This window comes from Vombatus ursinus, unplaced genomic scaffold, assembly GCF_900497805.2.
Source record: "Vombatus ursinus unplaced genomic scaffold, bare-nosed wombat genome assembly UNPS02014206.1, whole genome shotgun sequence".
In the NCBI taxonomy this organism is placed as follows: domain Eukaryota; kingdom Metazoa; phylum Chordata; class Mammalia; order Diprotodontia; family Vombatidae; genus Vombatus; species Vombatus ursinus.
Genome location: NW_020953984.1, coordinates 271341 through 290912, shown reverse-complemented (window position 1 = coordinate 290912; position 19572 = coordinate 271341). Strand labels below are relative to the sequence as shown.

General features: G+C 38.3%; 1 pseudogene; it reads right to left on the bottom strand.

Moving 5' to 3' along the window:
• Positions 1 to 455: 455 nt before the first annotated feature.
• LOC114041921 overlaps positions 456 to 19572 on the bottom strand; it is a 22000-nt pseudogene continuing 2883 nt past the window's right edge.

Genomic DNA, 19572 nt, shown 5'->3' with positions numbered 1-19572 from the left:
TTCAAATTCAACCTCAGGCATTAGCTGTGTGACCCTAGGAAAGTCACCCTCTATTTGCCTCAGTTTCCTGATCTGTAAACTAAGGATAATGATAACACGGACTTCCAAGGGTTGTTAAGAGGATCAAATGAGATAATATTTGTAAAGAGCTTTGTAAACCTTAAAGGACTATATAAATGCTATTTCTTATTCTTTTTTTTAACCATTACTATTATTGTTATTCTTCTTTTAGGAAGATTTCTACAGAATGGTTAATTTGTCTGACAAGAGGGACAATTAGGTGGTACAGTGGATGAGAGTTTCCAGGAAAGGTATTTTGGTTGCTTTTTTTTTTCTTCAATTTTGAGATTTATTCCATTAGTGTATCTCAGAGTCAGGGTTTATTTGCCCTTTTAGGCCTTAATATTTTAAAAGTAGAACTATAGACCCTCATACTCTAGGATATAGTCAACTGTTCAGTCACAATGGCCTGGCCTTGAGGCAATACGCAGGAGCAGTCTGCCTTGCTGAAAAGCATTCTTCCAGAAGCAGACTGATCTTGCCATTCTTCTACTCCTCTTCTGGATTTCTTCTGGATCTTCTTTGATTGCTTCTTATGCAAAATTTCTCCTCCAGGGAGTCTGTTTTGCTTCTTTCTTCCTGCCCAGAGGCAGAGTAGGGCATAATGAGACTGCTACCACTGATGGCATGGAATGCTTGTGATGAGTACGATTCAGTTCTCTACCAGTCTTTTGGTTCTGGACATTCTTATTGATGGATTCATCATAGATTACATCAATAATTCTGATTTTTCGGGTACAACCTTTGGAGCCCCAGAAGAAGTTGCTCACATCCAGCCTCAGTTCCTGACGTTACTTGTTGCCCCCAGAGACTGACATCGTATGACTGTAAGCGAGGGTTGATCTTGGCGTTGGCTGGTGGGCAGCGGAGTTCTACTTGTGCATCTTGGGGTAGGGCTTCTGCTCATCCTCATTCTGGCAAGGCTTGTGACAGTTGTCCTTCAGAATATTTTTTAAAATGCTCTTTAAAATGTTATCTTCTATTTGAATTGTTCATTTTCATGTATGTAAGGAGCTTATATATAGCTAGAAGACATTCTGCAATATAACATAACATAATACCAACAGAAAAATCAATCAATCCCTAAAAGAATCTAAGAATTTGATGGAAATGCCACAATTCCATTTCACTGCTTTTCTCCAGCCCATACTTGCTTAGAACACTCCAGAAATGGGTATTCACAGTCTTCCTAAAGATGCTCAGAATTGATTTCATAATCTCTTATATTTCAGGCAACATTCATAACTCAGAAAATAGAACAGATGATGTCTGAGGGCCCTTACAACTCTAGGATTCTACAAGCAAATATTATGAGGCTCTGTGAACAGGTAATTTAGATCTCTCCTGCTGTATTTTAAGACTATGAATTCATTTCTGATCTCTTTGGGGATGGAGAACAACTGTGCACTATTCTTTTTTTTTAACAATTACACTTAATATACATCAAAAGAGTTATTAATATATAATTTGACTTTGTCTTTGACTATATAATTAAATCTAGCCAGAAAATCAGTGCAAGTTTCAAAAGTTAAATGGATGCAGGTCTTGAATACCAAAGGAAACAGGCTGCTTTTAAGGTATGTAGTCTTGACTGTACAAGGTCCAGAAGTCAGGGGTAGGGAAACAAGATGAAGAAAAGAAAGGTTTATAGGTCTAAAGTGAAGAACATTTGCAGAATGGTGGCAGGCAACACCCAGCAGGTGGGTTCAGACTGGTGAAAGTAACTGAATTATGATTTTTTTTTGACTGAGAATATGGAGAAATGGAAAACTGTTGCAAGGTTCTGAGGAGGGGAGAGGTGTGGTCAAAAGGGCACTTAGAAAGCTACTGGTGGCAGTAGAAAAGGCAGATAGGAAGGAAAAGGTGCCAAAGACCTAGACAGGAGACTTGATTATTATATAAAATGAGTCCTTAAATCTAGCTGTGGTGGTGAGAGGAAGGAATGGAGTCATGAGGTGTTATGGTAGAAATGCCAGCAGGACTTGGCAGTGAGTGAATATTCATGACACAGAAGCAAAACCAAAATAGGATGTGATGATATGAACAAAAAGGGAATAGCAAAAGGGTAATGATGAAAATGACTGAGATATGAAACCAAAATAAGGGTATTTAAGCTTGAGACTTTGCTTCTGCTTTTCCCCTCTACTGGGGAAAGAGAAAAAAGCAATTTCACTTATCCAGCAACTGTTTATTAATTGTCTATTATATTTAGGGGACTGTGCCTAGGAATTAGGAGAAATCTGACTAAAAAAAATAGGACATAGTTCCTTGATCTCATGGAGTTTACAAATTAATAACGGGCATATATAAGATACATTATTTGGTAACCAAATAACTTTAATGGTCAGTTGTTTGGTTGTTGTCCTTTGTTCTGGAAGAGGATCAGAATGGCATCATTATGTTGAGGTCAAAGCACAGTGTGTCTGACTGTGGCTGATCAGACCAATATGAGCTCAGAAGGCTCTACCATTGGTCAGGCACAAATAGTCCATATGAACATTTATAGCAAAGATATCTCTAAATTTCTGCATCTCACATTTATATATATATAAAATAAATAATAAATTTATAATGTAAGAGGGATACAAAGAACAAGGATGATGGAAATTATAACCCTTTATGTCTATTGGAGGAAAAAAGCTATTCTCCTTTTTTCGGCTCAAATGGTGCCTTGAGGTCCTCTGCAAATAATTTAGCCAAATAATTATACATAAGTAGGGAGACTACAGGACTCATCGGAAAGGGTGGGGAGGCCTTCATAGAATAAATATATCTTTTTCATAAAGCATTATATGTCAACTTTCTTTTAACTGCTAATTAATCACTATGCTTTTAATTGAATAGTTAGTCACAATCACACAACCAGTATCCCTTTTTCCCTTCCTTTTCTTCTTGCTTTGATCTAGTACTTTTGATTGAAGTATATAAAAGAATGGGACAGCAGAAATGCATTCTTACTGTCAAAGCCCACAATCCCACAGATGGGTAAATGTCAACTAAAAACACTGGACCATAAATGGCTCCTGGATTTTCCATTAGTAGTAATGGTCAACAATGTTTCCACTTAGAAATCTGTAGGTGATTTATGGATCCAAAAATATAGTCTGTTTCTAATTAGAGATCTTGAAAATATATTCTGTATACTATTCGGTCTTCCTTGCCTCTCCTTCATCTACACCTGGTCACACTAAGTGACTTGATGTCTACATCAAGCTAATTCATTTTTAGACGTCTGCTGGCAGAGTTGCTGCTCTGAACAAAGGATTTGGCACTTTTGTGAGCTACGGAAGTCTTCGGTTGTTTATTAGCCTACAGGCATCAAAGTTCAGACAGTCAGCAAGCAAGCACTCAGTATAAGTTCCAGATTATCAGACAGGTCAAAGAGGAGGGTGAAATCTGAGTCATTGCTTCTCTCTATTGAATCTTGGACTTTCCTTTACTCTTTCACCTTCAAGAGGTGTGTATATATATGTGTATATACGTATGTATACATACACACACATGTATATACACACATATATGTATATACATATGTGTGTGTATGTGTGTGTGTGTGTGTGTGTGTGTAAATCATCTTCTCTCCCCTAAGAGGCTGACACTACACAGGAATTCCCCTTCCCTAGGTAAAAGGCTGTTTCCCTGAACTCTTGAACTTGGATTCGCTAAACAGGCAACTCTCAAAGATGGCGCTACCCAGAATATTCTCCTGATATTGCTAGAAGGCTGCATCTCTGATCATACTTTCTACCTTTCTACCCAAGAAGCTAGTATTGCCGAATTTTTACCACTTTGCCAGGGGCCATCTTCAGTCATCCTGACCTGCGTCTTGCCACTGGACTCCAATGACTCTGGAGGACAGAGTGAGGCTGGTCCTGCCTCACTTAAATTTAATTCACTTGCAATCAAGGCATCACCTTCCTCATGTCATTGGTTCTCTTTGAGAATGAGGGACAAACAACAGCAAACCACTTGTCTACCTGGTTCTCCTCTTCACAGCTTCTATCAGCTAAAGACGGTATGGGCCTTTCCCTCTCTCTCCTCTTTCCAGACTGGAATTCTCTTCTTGGGACTAGTGGGCATAAGATTACATTCACTTCCCAATGACCTTTGCCCTGAGGCAACCATTAATGCCTTCTACTTGGGAGAACCACTCTCACTTGGGACTAAGACCCATTCTGGTCTGACCTCCGTGTAGGGAAAAAAGAGAAAAGAAAAAACCTAAAAGAGGGAAAATGCCACCATCTTCTTCCTCCTGCTACCCCTGTTACTTTCTGGCTTTATATAATATCCTAAGCATATGTAAATAAGTAGAAACATTGTTGACCATTATTGCTAATGAAAAATCCAGGAAAATCCTTCTTTATGATTCTTATTCTTCCTCCACTCCCTTGAGGTGGTAAGCTTTTTGATGACAGAGACTATGTTGTTTTTCATTTTTGTATCTGCTGCCTTACACCAAATAGGCATGCAATAAACATTTGTTGAATTGATGTAGTACACAATTCTGTATGACTGGGGGATCTGACCACAGAATAATTCAATTTGATCCAATCTTACCCTCTCCAATTCAGTTCAATTTTTGGATAGGAATGTACCAACTCCCTTCTACCCTTCCACATTCTTTCATAAACTCATAAACGATAGGCAAGTCAATGATAGTTCTAGCCCAAGCTTCTGTGGCTCATTGTTTAGGTTTTATTGCTTAGAATGAGTATAAATAGCATTTGTTTTCTATTCTGGCAATAAACTCTGATGGATTTCCCATCCCAGATTGGTATTTTTGTGGTGGTAAATTGGGCCATCTTTTGTCTCAATTCTTACCTAGCCCTTAGTCATTGAATAGGAATAGTCTCAGATAAACTGAAACCAGGAGAAAAAACATAATTCAGAAAGACCAAGGTCACCCACTGCATCCCAGGCTAACGCCAGTCATCTTGATTTTTGTCTCGCCACTGGACTTCAAAGACTCTGGAGGAGAGAATGAGGCTGACGGCTTTTTGTAACTCTGCCTCACTTAAATCCAATAAATGGGCAAGTCAACTTATCACCCTCACAATGTCATTGGTTCTCTTTGAGAATGAAGGATGAACAATAAAAAACAGTAAGCAAAAAGATACATGTGATACAGAGAACCTCCTCTAGGGAACACTCTTTTTAGGCAGAGAAGACAGCTTTAATAAGCAAGCATCTCTATGTCAGCTTCCATTAGTGCAAAAGAAAAAAGTAGCTCACCTTTACATACAGAGGCTCTCTGGGTTGATCAATAAGAATGCAAGCTTTTTCCTCCCACACAGGATTGAGATTCTTGTGTATTATTTTACTTCTAAAAACTTCTTTTCCTCCAATTTTAAACTTCACGTATGGGTCACTTGTTCCTGTGTAGAAAGAGGCACATTGATCCATGTTAATTATGCCATTATACAAATAGGAATGGTGGCTCCAATCACAAAATGTTTTAACAGAAGATCATGAAGAACATCATATGAGAAAAACAAAACTCCAGGATCTTTTGTCTTGTTTCCTCACAAAATGAAAAATCAGTCAACATATTTTGATATCTGGACAAATTCTATCTTCTTTTTCGGGAAACGCTGTCCTAGTATGAATAATTATAACAGCAATAACAAAGATTTCTACACTGAGCTATTTAATCCAAGTACTGACAATAATAATATAAATTAACATATATATCTGTATACTGCTTTGAGATTTGCAAAACAGTTTGCAGATAACATCTCATTTGATATGATCCTCATAACAGTCCTAAGTGGTAGGTGTGATTATTTGTTTCATTTTACTGATGCGAAAACTTAAGGCTGAGAGATTGTCCCCTGCCCAGGGTCACTCCCACTATTAACTGTCTGAGGTAGGATTTAATTCAAGTTTTCCTGAGTCCTACACTCTATCCACTAAGGCACTCAGATGCCTCTATCTTCTAGTTGAGGGTAATTCATTCGTTGATTTTAGTAGTTTTACATTTGTGGCTGAAACATTATACTTTGTAAGTACACTTAGGGAAAATGAATCCTAAATTGATTCTCACTCCACTGTGAGTAATAATACTATTTTCTCTCCAAGATTTTTTAAATGTTAGAATGTTGGGAAGGGAATAGAAATAATGGAATTTTCAAAAACAAACATAAGGCTAAAAATCCGTGTGAATTAACTCTATTTTACCTAATCTATTCCCTAACTCTGTCTCGGGTAGATCAATCCAGACCAAAGAGAAAAGAATAGCTCACAAAAACATTTTATTTACCATCAGGCAATCTAGAGTTTAGTCTCTGCTTTACTTCCAGGTAGCTATGGGATCTTTGGTATGTCCCTTAATCTCACTGGGTCTCAGTTTGCATCACTATACTCAGTCACTCGGTTCACAGCCTTGGAGTCATTTTTGACCCTTCCTTAATAACTACTGATACTAGCAAACAATTATATAGTGCTTACTATATGCCAGGTACCATGTTAAGTTCTTTACAATTATTGTCTCATTTAATAGTTTTTCAACCTTGGGAGGTAGGTGATATTATTATCCCCATTTTATAGATGAGGAAACTGAGGCAGAGGTTAAGTGACCTATCCAGGATGACAGCTAGTATCTTTTTTTTTTACGGTAATTTTTATTTATTTATTTATTTATTTTTGTTTTCAACATTTACTTCAACAAGATTTTGAGTTCCAAATTTTCACCCCATCTCAGCCCTCCCCCCAACCCCAAGATGGCATGCATTCTAAATACCCCTTCCCCTAGTCTGCCTTCCCTTCTATTTCTTCCCCCTTCTTTTATCCCCTTCCCCTTCAATTTTCCTGTAGGGCAGGATGGATTTCTGTACCCCATTTACTGTATTTTTTATTTCCCAGTTGCATGTGAAAACATTTTTTTTAAACATGTGTTTTTAAAACTTTGGGTTCCAAATTTTCTCCCTTCCTCCCTCCCCACCCACCGTTATTGATAAGGCAAGCAACTAAATATAGGTTATATATGTGCAGTTATGCAAAGCACTTCCATAGTAGACATGTTGTGAAAAACTAACTCTATTTCCCTTAATCCTATCTCACCCCACCCATTTATTCTATTCTTCTTTTGACCCTGACCCTCCTCAGAAGTACTTGCTTCTGATTATCCCCTTTCCCAATCTGCCCTCCTCTCTATTATCCCCCTACTCTCTTGTCTCCTCTCCGCCCCCCATTTTCCCATAGGGTAAGACAGATTTCCATACCCAATTGAGTGTGTATGTTATTCTCTCCTTAAGTCAAATTCTATGAGAATAAGATTCACTCATTCCCTCTCACCTTCCCCTGTTTCCCCTTCACTGTAAGAGCCTTTTCTTTTCTGTTTTTTTTGTGAGATAATTTACCCCATTCTACCTCTCCCTTTCTCCTTGTCCTAGTATAATCCTCTCTCACCCCTTAATTTTATTCTCCAAATATGACCCCTTCATTTTCAACTCACCCTGTGCCCTCTATCTATCTATCTATGTATATCTATATATATATGTACATATAATTTTTTTCCCCTCCTACCCTAATACTGACATAGGTCTCATAAGTTACAAATATCATCTTTCCATGCAGGAATGTAAATAGTTCAACCTTAATAAGTCCCTTATGATTTTCTCTTTCCTGTTTACCTCTTCATGTTCTACTTGAGTCTTGTATTTGAAAATCAAATTTTCTATTCAGCTCTGGTCTTTTCATCAAGAATGCTTGAAAGTCCTCTATTTCACTAAATGACCATTTTTTTTCCCCTGTAGGATTATACTCAGTTTTGCTGGGTAGGTGATTCTTGGTTGTAATCCTATCTCCTTTGCCCTCCGGAATGTTACTCCATGCCCTGTGGTCCCTTAATGTAGAAGCAGCTAAATCTTGTGTTATCCTGATTGTGTTTCCACAATACTTGAATTGTTTCTTTCTGACTGCTTGTAATATTTTCTCCTTGACCTGGGAACTCTGGAATTGGGCTACAATATTCCTAGGAGTTTTCCTTTGGGGTTCTCTTTCAGGCGGTGATTGGTGGATTCTTTCAATTTCTATTTTGCCCTCTGGTTCTAAAATATCAGGGCAGTTTTCCTGGATCATTTCTTGAAAGATGATGTCTAGGCTCTTTTTTTGATCATGGCTTTCAGATAGTCCAATAATTTTTAAATTCTCTCTCCTGGATCTATTTTCCAGGTCAGTTGTTTTTCCAATAAGATATTTCACATTGTTTTCTAATTTTTCATTCTTTTGGATTTGTTTTACAGTGTCTTGATTTCTCATAAAGTCACTAGCTTCCAATTGCTTCATTCTAATTTTTAAGGAAGTATTTTCTTCAGTAAGCTTTTAGACTTCCTTTTCCATTTGGCTAATTTTGCTTTTTAGGGCATTCTTCTCCTCACTGGCTTTTTGGACCTCTTTTGCCTTTGGGTTAGGCTATTTTTTAAGGTGTTATTTTCTTCAGTATTTTTTTGGGTCTCCTTTAGCAAGCTGTTGACTTGTTTTTCATGCTTTTCTTGCAAAACTCTCAGTTTTTCCTCTACTTCTCTTACTTGCTTCTCAAAATCCCTTTTGAGGTCTTCCAAAGCCTGGGACTGATTCATATTCTTCTTGGAGGCTTTGGATGTAGGAGCTTTGGCTTCCTTGTTTTCTTCTGGTTGTGTGTTTTGATCTTCTTTGTCACCAAATTAAGATAATATAGTCTGACTCTTATTGTGCTGCTTACTCATGATCCTGGCCAATTACTTGAGTTTTAAACTCTTTGTTAAGGTAAAAGTCTGCTTCCAATGTGGAGAATGTACTGTCCCAAGCTTCGGGGGTTTGTACAGCTGTTTTCAGAGCTAATTCTAGGGACCTGAAAATTTTCAGTTCTTCCAAGGTGCTACGATAAGGGGTGAGGTGTTTCCTCTCCACCACCACAACAAACTTCACCACAACAGCATTCCTCCTCATCCCAGTACCACCCCTCAGAACTGTGACCCAGATTCAAGCACTGGTAAAGCAAGAGATTCCTGCCTCAGCACTGGCAAAGAGATCTTTGCAATCCCCCTCTGAGCAGCCACTTGATTCCCCCTCAGTCTGTGGGCCGGAAACAGCTGTGGCCCCGGGGGCGGCTGAGACCTAGTTCCTTCTCTCACCACAGTCACAGACTTTTCCCACTGAGTTTCTAAGTTGTCTTTGGCATTCGTGGGTTGAGAAGTCTGGAAACCACCATAGCTGCCTGTGATTCAGTCCTCTGAGGCCTGCTCCAGGATTGCTGTGACCTGTGCACCATACCACACTGTGTGGCGCGATATACCTTTCTGATTAACCATCCAGGTTGTCTTTGGCTGGAAATTTGTCTCACTCTGTCTTTTTGCGTGTTCTGCTGCTTTAGAATTTGTTTAGAGCCATTTTTTATAGGTATTTGGAGGGGTTTTGGGGGAGAGCTCAAGCAAGTCACTGCTTTCCCTCTGCCATCTTGGCTCTGCTACCTAGTAAGTGTCTAAGGCTAGATTTGAACTCAGGTCTTCCTGACTCCTGGCCTAGTGCTCTATACACCATAATACCTAGTCGACTCTTTCATTAGATTGTGAATTCCTTGAGAGCAGGGACTGTCTTTTGTCTGTTTTTTTTTTTAATCTCCAGTGCTTAGCACAGTGCCTGGCACACAGTAGACATTTAAGAAATGTTTATTGATTGATTGATTCCTTTTTCTTCACCCTATCCACATCTAATCAACTGCCAAGTCTTATCTTCACATTTCCTGCCTACTTGCCATTCTGTCCATTAGCTCTCATCAGTTATCAACTAGAATATTTTAATAGTCTCTTAATTGGTCTCCTAGCCTCCAATGTCTTTCCCCTCTGACCTATCATTAACATAGCTATCAAATTAAGCAGGAGTCTCAACATGCTAATCCTCTGCTCAAGAATCTTCAGTGGCTCCTTATTGTCTCTGGGGTAAAATATAATCTCTTGCTTATGGAATTTAAAGTCTTCCATGACATGATTTTGACCTGTCTTTCCACACTTGATATAACTCCCCTTTATATACTCTACATGCTAGTCAAACTGGCCTGTTTGCTTTTCTCTGAACTCATTATTCAAACCTCAGCCTCCATGCCTTTGCCCAGTTTGTCGCCACGCCTGGAATGCATTCCCTTCTTACCATTTAGAATCTTAGAAACTTTTTTTTAACCACTACTCAACATGAACTTCCAAGGAAATCAAAGAAAGCAAGCTGGGTAACACAGTAAATAGAGTACAAGGCCTGGAGTTAGGAAAACCTGAACTCAAACCCAGCCTCAGACACTTACTAATCATATGACCCTGGGAACACAAGCTCACTCAGCTTCAGCTTCTTCATCTGTAAAATGGGGAAAATAATAGTAGCTCCCAGGGTTATTGTGAGGATCAAATAAGATAGTAAGTGTAAAGAGTGTTGTATACTTTGAAGTGTTATTTAGATAAATGTTTCTTCTTCTTCTACTTCTTCTTCTTCTTCCTCTTCTTCCTCTTCCTCCTTCTCCTCTTCCTCCTCTCTTCCTTCCTACTCCTCTTTCTTCCTCCTCTTCATTCTTTCCTCCTCTCCTTCCTCTGCTTCCTGTTCTTGTTACTTATTATTTTTTTAGGAAGATTTCTACAAAATGGTTTATCTGCATTTTTAAAAAAAACTCTTAATGCTTAAATGAAACTGCTTATTGCCTGACAAGGCTGGTTGATGGAGGCATTTTTATAACATAGTGACTGCTTTTATATACTCTTTAGTTAGACATTCTTAGCTTCCTGGACCTGGTACACTGGAGATGAAGCCTTCAAAAGACACCTCCTGGTGGAGAGATGGGAGACTACGGGAGAGGAATGAGGCATGTTTTTTCACACTTGGCCAATGTGTTGATTTCTTTTAATTGACAATTTACTTGTTCCAAGGGATTTTTTTGCAGAGGGGAAGAATCACTGGGAAATGACAGTAATATTTTTTAAAACAACAAAATAGATATTTTTTTTAAACCTAGAACACTAGATAATTTTAGGAATGACCTTTTTTTTTTCCCTTTTGCTGCTATGCCCTTAATTTTACTGTTTTGTTTTTCTTTTGTGTGAAATCAACATCCTTCCCTGCATGGTACCCTGGAAATTATGTTGGATTTACAGTAAAAGAACCTGGCTTAGAATCCAGCTATTCTACTTATTACTTGTATGACCTTGCACAACTCAAGTGACCTCTCTGGGCCTCAGTTTCTTCATCTGTAAAATGAAAGGGTTAGAATTAATTCCTTAGAGATAATTCATAAATTACCTTTAAACTCACTTCCATTTCTAGCTCTATGGACATATAATCCCTAAGGTATGATCCAGACATTCCTAGTTTTTACTTAAGGCATAAGCTTTTTTTTTTAAATGATAAGTTATTATTTCTACAAGGGCATTTAAAAAAACTGATATGGCCAAAAAAGCAATGTTCAATTCAAGTTGAAAATGTTGCCATTAAAAAAAATAATCATCTGACAAACTAAAAAAGTTAAGGTATTTTAATAGATGATGCCTTCTTTTTTATTATAGCTCCACTTTAATGCAAAGTAGTAAATATTCTGCTACATTAAACCGTTTGCCATGAGAAATAATATATCATAATCTGCCTTGAGATCTGCCTGTATGAGAGGTTGCTGCAATTTTCTGCCCACTTCTCAGTAACAGGCTCCTAATTACCTATGCTTAGATTGCTCCTACCTCCACAAGGTGGGAGGAGGAAGGAAGAATGACAAAAAGAATCATATGGTTCCACAAGAGCCATGTAAAGCTGCAAGGATGAGGCAGAAAAGTAGGTTCAATATCTGTAGGCCTGTTTCTGGTATCCTGTCCCTGTTGCAGAGTCTCCTTACCTGGGATCCTGATATCTTGTCACTCCAACTGTTCTCCCTGAATTCTGGACAAGACACTTGTCCTGATCTTTACTAAATCTGCAGTCCAGTGCTTCATCATGGTCCCTGGTGAACCGTGAATGTAAGCTCTGGAAGCACCTACAAAAATGAATATGCATCAAGCTTGGGCCTATGCTTGACTCTAAGTCAGCTGTCTGAGAACTAGCTTAGTCTGGGAGAAGCTTACAAGGTGATGAACTTATAGGCTACCACAGTTCTTCAAGGCCATCTAATGAGTTAATCTAAGAGCCTTCACATGGGTTGAGTTGATGTGTGAAAGGCTCCACATATACTTTACCGCACAAAACAGGACCTTGGTACCCCCTCCAGGCCATCCTCACTTAGATCCATATTATGAAAACTGGCTATAATTGTCTCTGTTTAAAGTAACCACAGTATTAACTGGGTGCAATGCATTACATTAGGTTTCAGCAGGAGAGATGAAATAAATTGAAAGCCATGGTCCTGCCCTAAGGACTCCTTTTGTATTGGAGGAGGAGCTGTCTACATTCTATACCTCTCATTCACAATTCCACTCCTCATAGTGTAGCTTCCAGCCTCACCACTCAATTAAAACTGCTCTCTCCAAAGTTAACAACCATCACAACTGCTAATCCATTGATTTTTCCTCAGTATTCATTCTACTTAAACTCTTCTGCAGCTTTATATAACATGAATGATTCCCTTCTGGATATTGTCTCCTCTCCTGGCTTATGTGGCATTGCTTTCTTTTTCATCCCCCTCCTTTATCTCTGACCATCCCATCTCTGCCTCCTTTACTAGACCATGGATTCCTGATCCTACCAAGTAAGCATGGGAATAGCCTCAAGGCATTGTCTCGGGCTGTCTTCTGTCTACATTCTCTCTTTGGGTGATCTCACTAGCACCCCACCCTTAGTTCATTTATCACCCCTATCCAGATAATTCCCAAATCTATATATCCTAATTTGTGTCCTCTACTCCTTCATGAACTCTACTCCTTCATTAACAAAGGACTACTGGACGATTGGATATATTTACCTACATGTCTCAGGCAACCTAAACTCAACATGTCCAAAACAGAACTCATTATATTTCATTCAAAATCTACCCTTTTCCCCAAACCTCCCTATTTCTGCCAAAGACAACACCCCAATCACCTAAGTTTATATCCATCACTGACTCTCTGGAAACATAGCTCCCATTATCAGATCTGTTGTAATGTCTTATCAATTCTACTTCTATCGCATCTGTATTTATTCCCTCCTCTCTCTTTTCATGTGACTACTAACTTAGTTCAAGCCCTCATTACATTTTGCCTGGACTACTGCAATACTACTTCTATAACTGGGCTCTCTGTTTCTAAATCTCTCCTCCCTCCAATCTATCCATTGTACCACTACCAAGTCGATATCCCTAAAACACAGATCTATACACTGTTCCCTTACTCTTCAATGGTTCCCTATAACATGTAGAATAAAATACAAAATCTTTAGTCTGACATTTACAGCCTTTACAATCTGATTCCTAATGACTTTCCTCCTTATTTTATATTACCCCCTTCATATACGTCATGTTACTATCAAACAAACCTATTATTTGTTGCCCATACACAACATTTCATCTTTTACCTGTGTCTTTGCTCAGGCTGTCTATCTCCATATTCAGCCTGTCCTGGTTCCCTTCCTCCACACCTTAGAATCCCTCACTTCCTTTACTGAAGAGCGTAGCTGAAGAGAGCAATCTCCTAAACACGGGCTTTCCTGGTACATTTCTCCCTGTCTCACCCTCTCTAAGTGTCTTCTGCTTCCTGAATTACTTAGTATTACATCCTGTTTACTTATTTGTGCTTATGTTTTATCCCCCTAGCAGAATATAGTCTCCTTTTGAAGGCTTGTACTTGTTTGTTTATTTGAGGGGGTCTTTATATCATTGCTGTCTAATGCAGTGCATTATGCATGTTGTTCTTTGGTTGTTTTTCAGTCATGTCCAACTCTACATGACCCCATTTCTTGGCAAAGATACTGGAGTGTTTTGCTATTTCCTTCTCTAGTTCATTTTACAGATGAGGAAACTGAGGCAAACAGGGTTAAGTGATCTGCCCAGAGTCACTCTGCCACTAAGTATCTGAAGCCAAATTTGTACTCAGGAAGATGAGTCTTCTTAACTCCAGGACCAGCACTCTATCCATTGTACCACCTAGTATAGAAGATTTTTAATAAATTTTGGTCGAATTTGTTAATCTAGGGAGATGAACATGCACGGATGAAAAAAAAAAAGTCTTTGGATCACCTACCAAAAAAGCCACACAAGTACAAATTGATAGAATTTGCAGTTGAGTTGGCTGGAGCTTAGTGCTAATGAGGCCAAATGACAGATTCAATTAAAAACCTTGGCCAGCTATCCCCCAGGTGTGTTTCACTGAATCACAAAATGAACTGGGCTAGATACTGCATCGGGCTCAGTACAATTCCATAACAAGTAGTGGAAAAACACCTCCAAGCACACACTCTACTCCATGTGGGTTATTCATATCAATTCATCATCATGACTTCCTTATTTAATACTGTAGAATGGAATTTGATAAATTCCTCTTTCTAAAGCACTTCCTGTGACAGATTTCTGTGTTCTATTTTTAATTTTTATTAAATTTTTACTTGAACAAAGCCTACCTTATTTTAAGTCCCCTTTCAAGCTCTCAACCTTACAACTTGGACTGGCTTGGATCCTTTATCATTTTAGAGGTTTCCTTTTGAAATAGCCTCTCTTTGTTTTCTAGATAGAGACCTGGAAACAGAGCTGGAAACAGGGTGGGGCAACCAGGAATCCATCTTAAGGCCCTGAAAAAGTGCTTAATAAATGCTTGGTGACTGACTTCATAAATGTTTTAACTGAGCACCTAGTTTTTTGAGTTTATTTTTTCTTGGTTTGGACCTGTGATTTCTCCTATGAATGGAACTTCCCAAATTCCTTCCAATTCAGATAAACACTCTTTTTTGATTTATGGCCTTAGAAAGTTGTCAGGGCCACTAGGTCAAAGTGATTTGCCCATGTTTATCCTTCTAGGAAGTGTAAGAGGCAGGGCTGGAATCCAGGTCATCCAGACTTCAAGGATGATTCTTTATTCACAACACCTAAGTATATCTACTATCAGTGACTTAGCAAGATTAATTAGTTAAAACAGGAAGCTACCAGGCCTCATGAATAAAACACAATTACCAATACAGTAACCAACATCCCCAACCCTCCCACCCCAGTCAATCTACAAGTCAATGAAGAATTTATTAAGCACCTACTATGTGTTGGGCAAAAGATAGCCCTTGCTCTCAAAGAACTCACAGTCTATTGGGAGAAATATAATACAAACAGCTATATGCAAACAAGGTATATCCAGGATAAATTGGAGATAATGAACATAGGGAAAGCCCTAGCATTAAGGAAAACCAGGAAAGGCTTCTTATAGAAGATGGGATTTTAGCTGGGATCTGAAATGAGGAGATGAAGATGATGAAAGAGAATTCAAGGAATAAGAGACACACAGTAAAAATGTAAAGTCAAGAGATGGAACACCTTGTGAATGTAACAGCATGGAGTCTGTTGTCACTGGATTGCACAATACATGATGGAGAGTAAGGTGTAAGAAGACTGCAAAGGTAGGAGAGGGCCAGGTTATAAAAGCTTTGAATATTAAAAGTAGGATTTTATATTTGATCCTGGAGGCATTAGGGACAACTGAAGTTTATTGAATAGAAGGATGAAGGTGACATATCTTAGGAAGATCAATTTGACAGCTGAGTGGATGATGGACTGTGCTGGGGAGACTAACCAGAAGTCTATTGAAATAATCCTGGAATGTGGTGATGAAAGGGTGCACCAGTGAGGTGGCATTGTCAGAGGAGAGAACTTGTCTTAATTATCTTGCATTATTTTTCCATCATAAATCACATTTAATTTTAGGATACATTTTTGTGCTGCTTGTCACAGGGACCCATATTTCTAGTAACAACTGTACTTTTTAAAAATTCAAGCGATTTAAGTTGATTAAAGAATGCAAGAACCAATGATTTTTAAAAGAATGCAATAAAGAAATAGCACTGAATTTGCAACAGAAGACTTCAGTTAAGACTTCTGCCAATCACTTAACATCTGTGGGCCATGGTTTTCTCCTTATCGCCCCAGTGTTTCATTATTTCCAAGATTAATGACTTGAATTTTTATATTACTTTGTAGTTTTAGAAGCATTTCACACAACAGACAGAGCACTGGATTTAGAGAAAGGAGGGCTTCAGTTCAAATCCTGACACCAGCTGTGTGACCCTGGGGTATGTTAGTTAAAATTAGTAAGCTGCAGTTTCCCTCTCTGAAAAATAAGGGAATTAATAGCACTACCTCAAAGGGTTATGGTGAGGATTGAATGAGATAACAGACATAAAGTTCTCTGCAAACCATAAAACATTCTATTAAACCTCAGATTTATTATTATTATTAATGCAGTTAAAGATAATTAGATTTAGAATAAAACTCAGAGATGATATGGTTTAACCTCCACATTGTACAGATGTCAAACCTGAGGCATGTGGAGACTGAATGATTGGGTCCAGAAAAGGGGTAGGGAACCTACCCACACATGGCCACATGTGGCATTGAGGCTGCAGGTTCCCCAACCCTAGTCTAGAATAAAGGTCTTGACTTCTAGTCCTATTATAGATTAGATTTTAGATGTCTATTAGGAAGTATTGCTTACATCAAATGGTAGAACTGTTTGTAATTGGCATACTATCGAATTAAAAGTGGTAAAAATGATGAACAACTTATATTTTACAAAAGAAAAGAAAAAAAAAAACACCACACTCCTTTGCTTTGGGGTTTCTCTTTTCAGACATCAGTAGCTCTGGCCATCACTGCCTTCTCAGATGCAATATTTTATTGCACCACAAGATGGAGCTAACACTTATCAAATTATTTTATAGCATGCTCTGGCTCCAAACCAAAGTTTGAAGAGCACACTTTCTACCCTGAAGGATTCTCTGTGGATTAAATTTTTTATTGATGTGCATTTTAATTATCTGTGTTGGTTGTTGTACTATTATTTTCACCAAAGTAAAAATCTTTCATTGCCAAGAGAGAAAATGGGAGAATAGCAGACAAAAGCAGGCTGTGTTGTGAGGTAGAAATACCAGTGAAAGAGATCTCTTATTTAATTGGCACAAACTTCCAATGCAACCTTTACTCTCTCATTTTCCCTCAATTTTACCTCAGGATTTCTTTGAAAATGTTTTTGATCTTGCCTCAGTTTCACAATTCGGTGCTCTAACTACCTACTCTGTACCAGGTATTAGGGATTTAAAGGCAAAAAAACAAAAACAAAAACAAACCAGTTCTTGACACCAAAGAGCCTACATTCTATCAGGGAAGACAATGTGTCCATGTATAGGTATATACAAAACAGATACAAGGTGATTTGGAAGGAGAGCATAAGCATATGGTGAAATCAGAAATAGCCTCGTGCCAAAGAAGGTGCTTCTTGAGCTGAGTCTCAAAGGAAATTAAGTATTGAAAAACACAGAAATAAGAAGGAAGTGAATTCTAGGCATGACAGACAGCTAATACAAGAGTATGGAGATAGGAAATGGAAAGGAAGTAATGCATATTAATTCTGGAAAGGAGTGATAGAACCACGTTTTGAAGGAGTTTAATGAGAAGGGGAGTGACATGATCAGATCTGAGTTTCAGGAAAATCACTTTGGGAGCTGTGTGGAGGATGAATTGGAGAGGTAAGAGGTTTAAAGCAGGGAGGTCACTGCAATAATCTAGGTAAGAAGTGATGCCCAAAGGGCCTGTGAGCTGGGGTGGTTGCCCTAGGGGTGGAGACAAGAGAATGGATGGATAAAAAGCTCTGTAGGTAAAAAACACAAGATGTGGCAACTGCCTAGCTACTTGGGGATGAGAGTGATGGGTCAAAAATGACACTGAGGTTATGAACCTGTTGACTAGAATGATGGCAGTGATTGCAACAAAGAGAGAGAGATTTAAAAGAGGGGAGAGTTATGGGAGAAGATAAAGAGTTTTACTTGGACATGTTGAGTTGGAAATGCTGTGGGACATCCAAATTCAAAACATCCTTCAAAAACTCCAGAGTTTTGCTATAAGTCATATTACCTGGAATACCTTGAATAGAAAAGTTAGTTGTTTGCTATTTTTATTTTGTCCTGAACCCAAAGAATATGAACCCAAATTTGTTATCAAAACTGACAAATAATAAATCCATTAGATGTTGTAATAATTATATCATAAAGCACAATATGTAAACACATCATTTTTCCTGAAGGCAAGCTACTTGTAAATTTATTTTAAACTTTATACAATCCATTAGTCTTCATGTAACTTAATTCAACTTTCGGAACTAAACTTTTCCTCAAGCAGGTTGATGCTTTTTGTGGGAGCAATAAACATTGTATACACAAGATGGCAGCCTCCCTTCTCGTAGGAATAGCAGAATATGATTCAAACAGAACATTAGGTGGATTAAGAACAGAAGTAGCCATCTACTTCGTTTGTAGATGTTGCTTCAAGTTAAATGAGTCGACTCTTTGTCAAAATTGAATCATGTTCAATCAGAACATGATGTATTAAAACAAAGGAATGGAAGCTCAAAGCAATGAATGATGCTCATGAGATAAATATAAAAGCTTCCTATTTACATACATATGCTAATCTCCAATCCTAATAAAGCCAAGAGTATAACTTGTAGACTAACGCTTCCCCCCACAATGTATTTATTTATTTTTAGTTTTCATTATTTGCTTCCACAAGATTTTGAGTTCCAAATTTTCTCTTTATCCCTACCCTCTCCCCACCCCATGACAGCATGCATTCTGATTACCCCTTGCCCCAATATGCTCTCCCTTCTATCACCTCCCTTATCTTCTTCCCCTTCTATTTTTCTGTAGGGTAAGTTAGATTTCTATACCTCATTGCCTGTGTATCTTATTTCCCAGTTGCATGTAGAAACAATTATTAACATTCATTTTTAAGATTTTGAGCTCCAAATTCTCTCCCCTCCTCCCTCCCCACTCACTCTCATTGAGAAGGCAAGCAATTTGATATAGGTTATACATGTGTAGTCATGCAAAACACTTCCATAATAATCATGTTGTGAAAGATTAACTATATTTCCCTCCATCTTATCCTGCCCCCCATTCATTCTATTCTCTCCTTTGTCCCTGTCCGTCCTCAAAAAATGTTTGCTTCTGATTACACCCTTCCCCAATCTGCTCTCCCTTCTATCACCCCTCCCTTTCTTATCCCCTTTCCACCTACTTTCCTAGTGGGCAAGATAGATTTCCATACCCAATTGCGTGTGTATGTTATTCCCTCCTTAAGTCAAATCTGATGATAATAAAGTTCACTCATTCCCTCTCACCTCGTTCCTCTTCCCTTCCCCTGTAAAAGCTTTTTCTTGCCTCTTTTATGTGAGATAATTTACCCCATTCTACCTCTCCTTTTCTCCTTCTCCCAGTGCATTCCTCTCTCATCTCGTTATTTTATTTTTTAGATACCATCCCTTCATATTCAGCTTACCCTGTGCCATCTATCTATCTATCTATCTATCTATCTATCTATCTATCTATCTATCTATCTATCTATCTATCTAT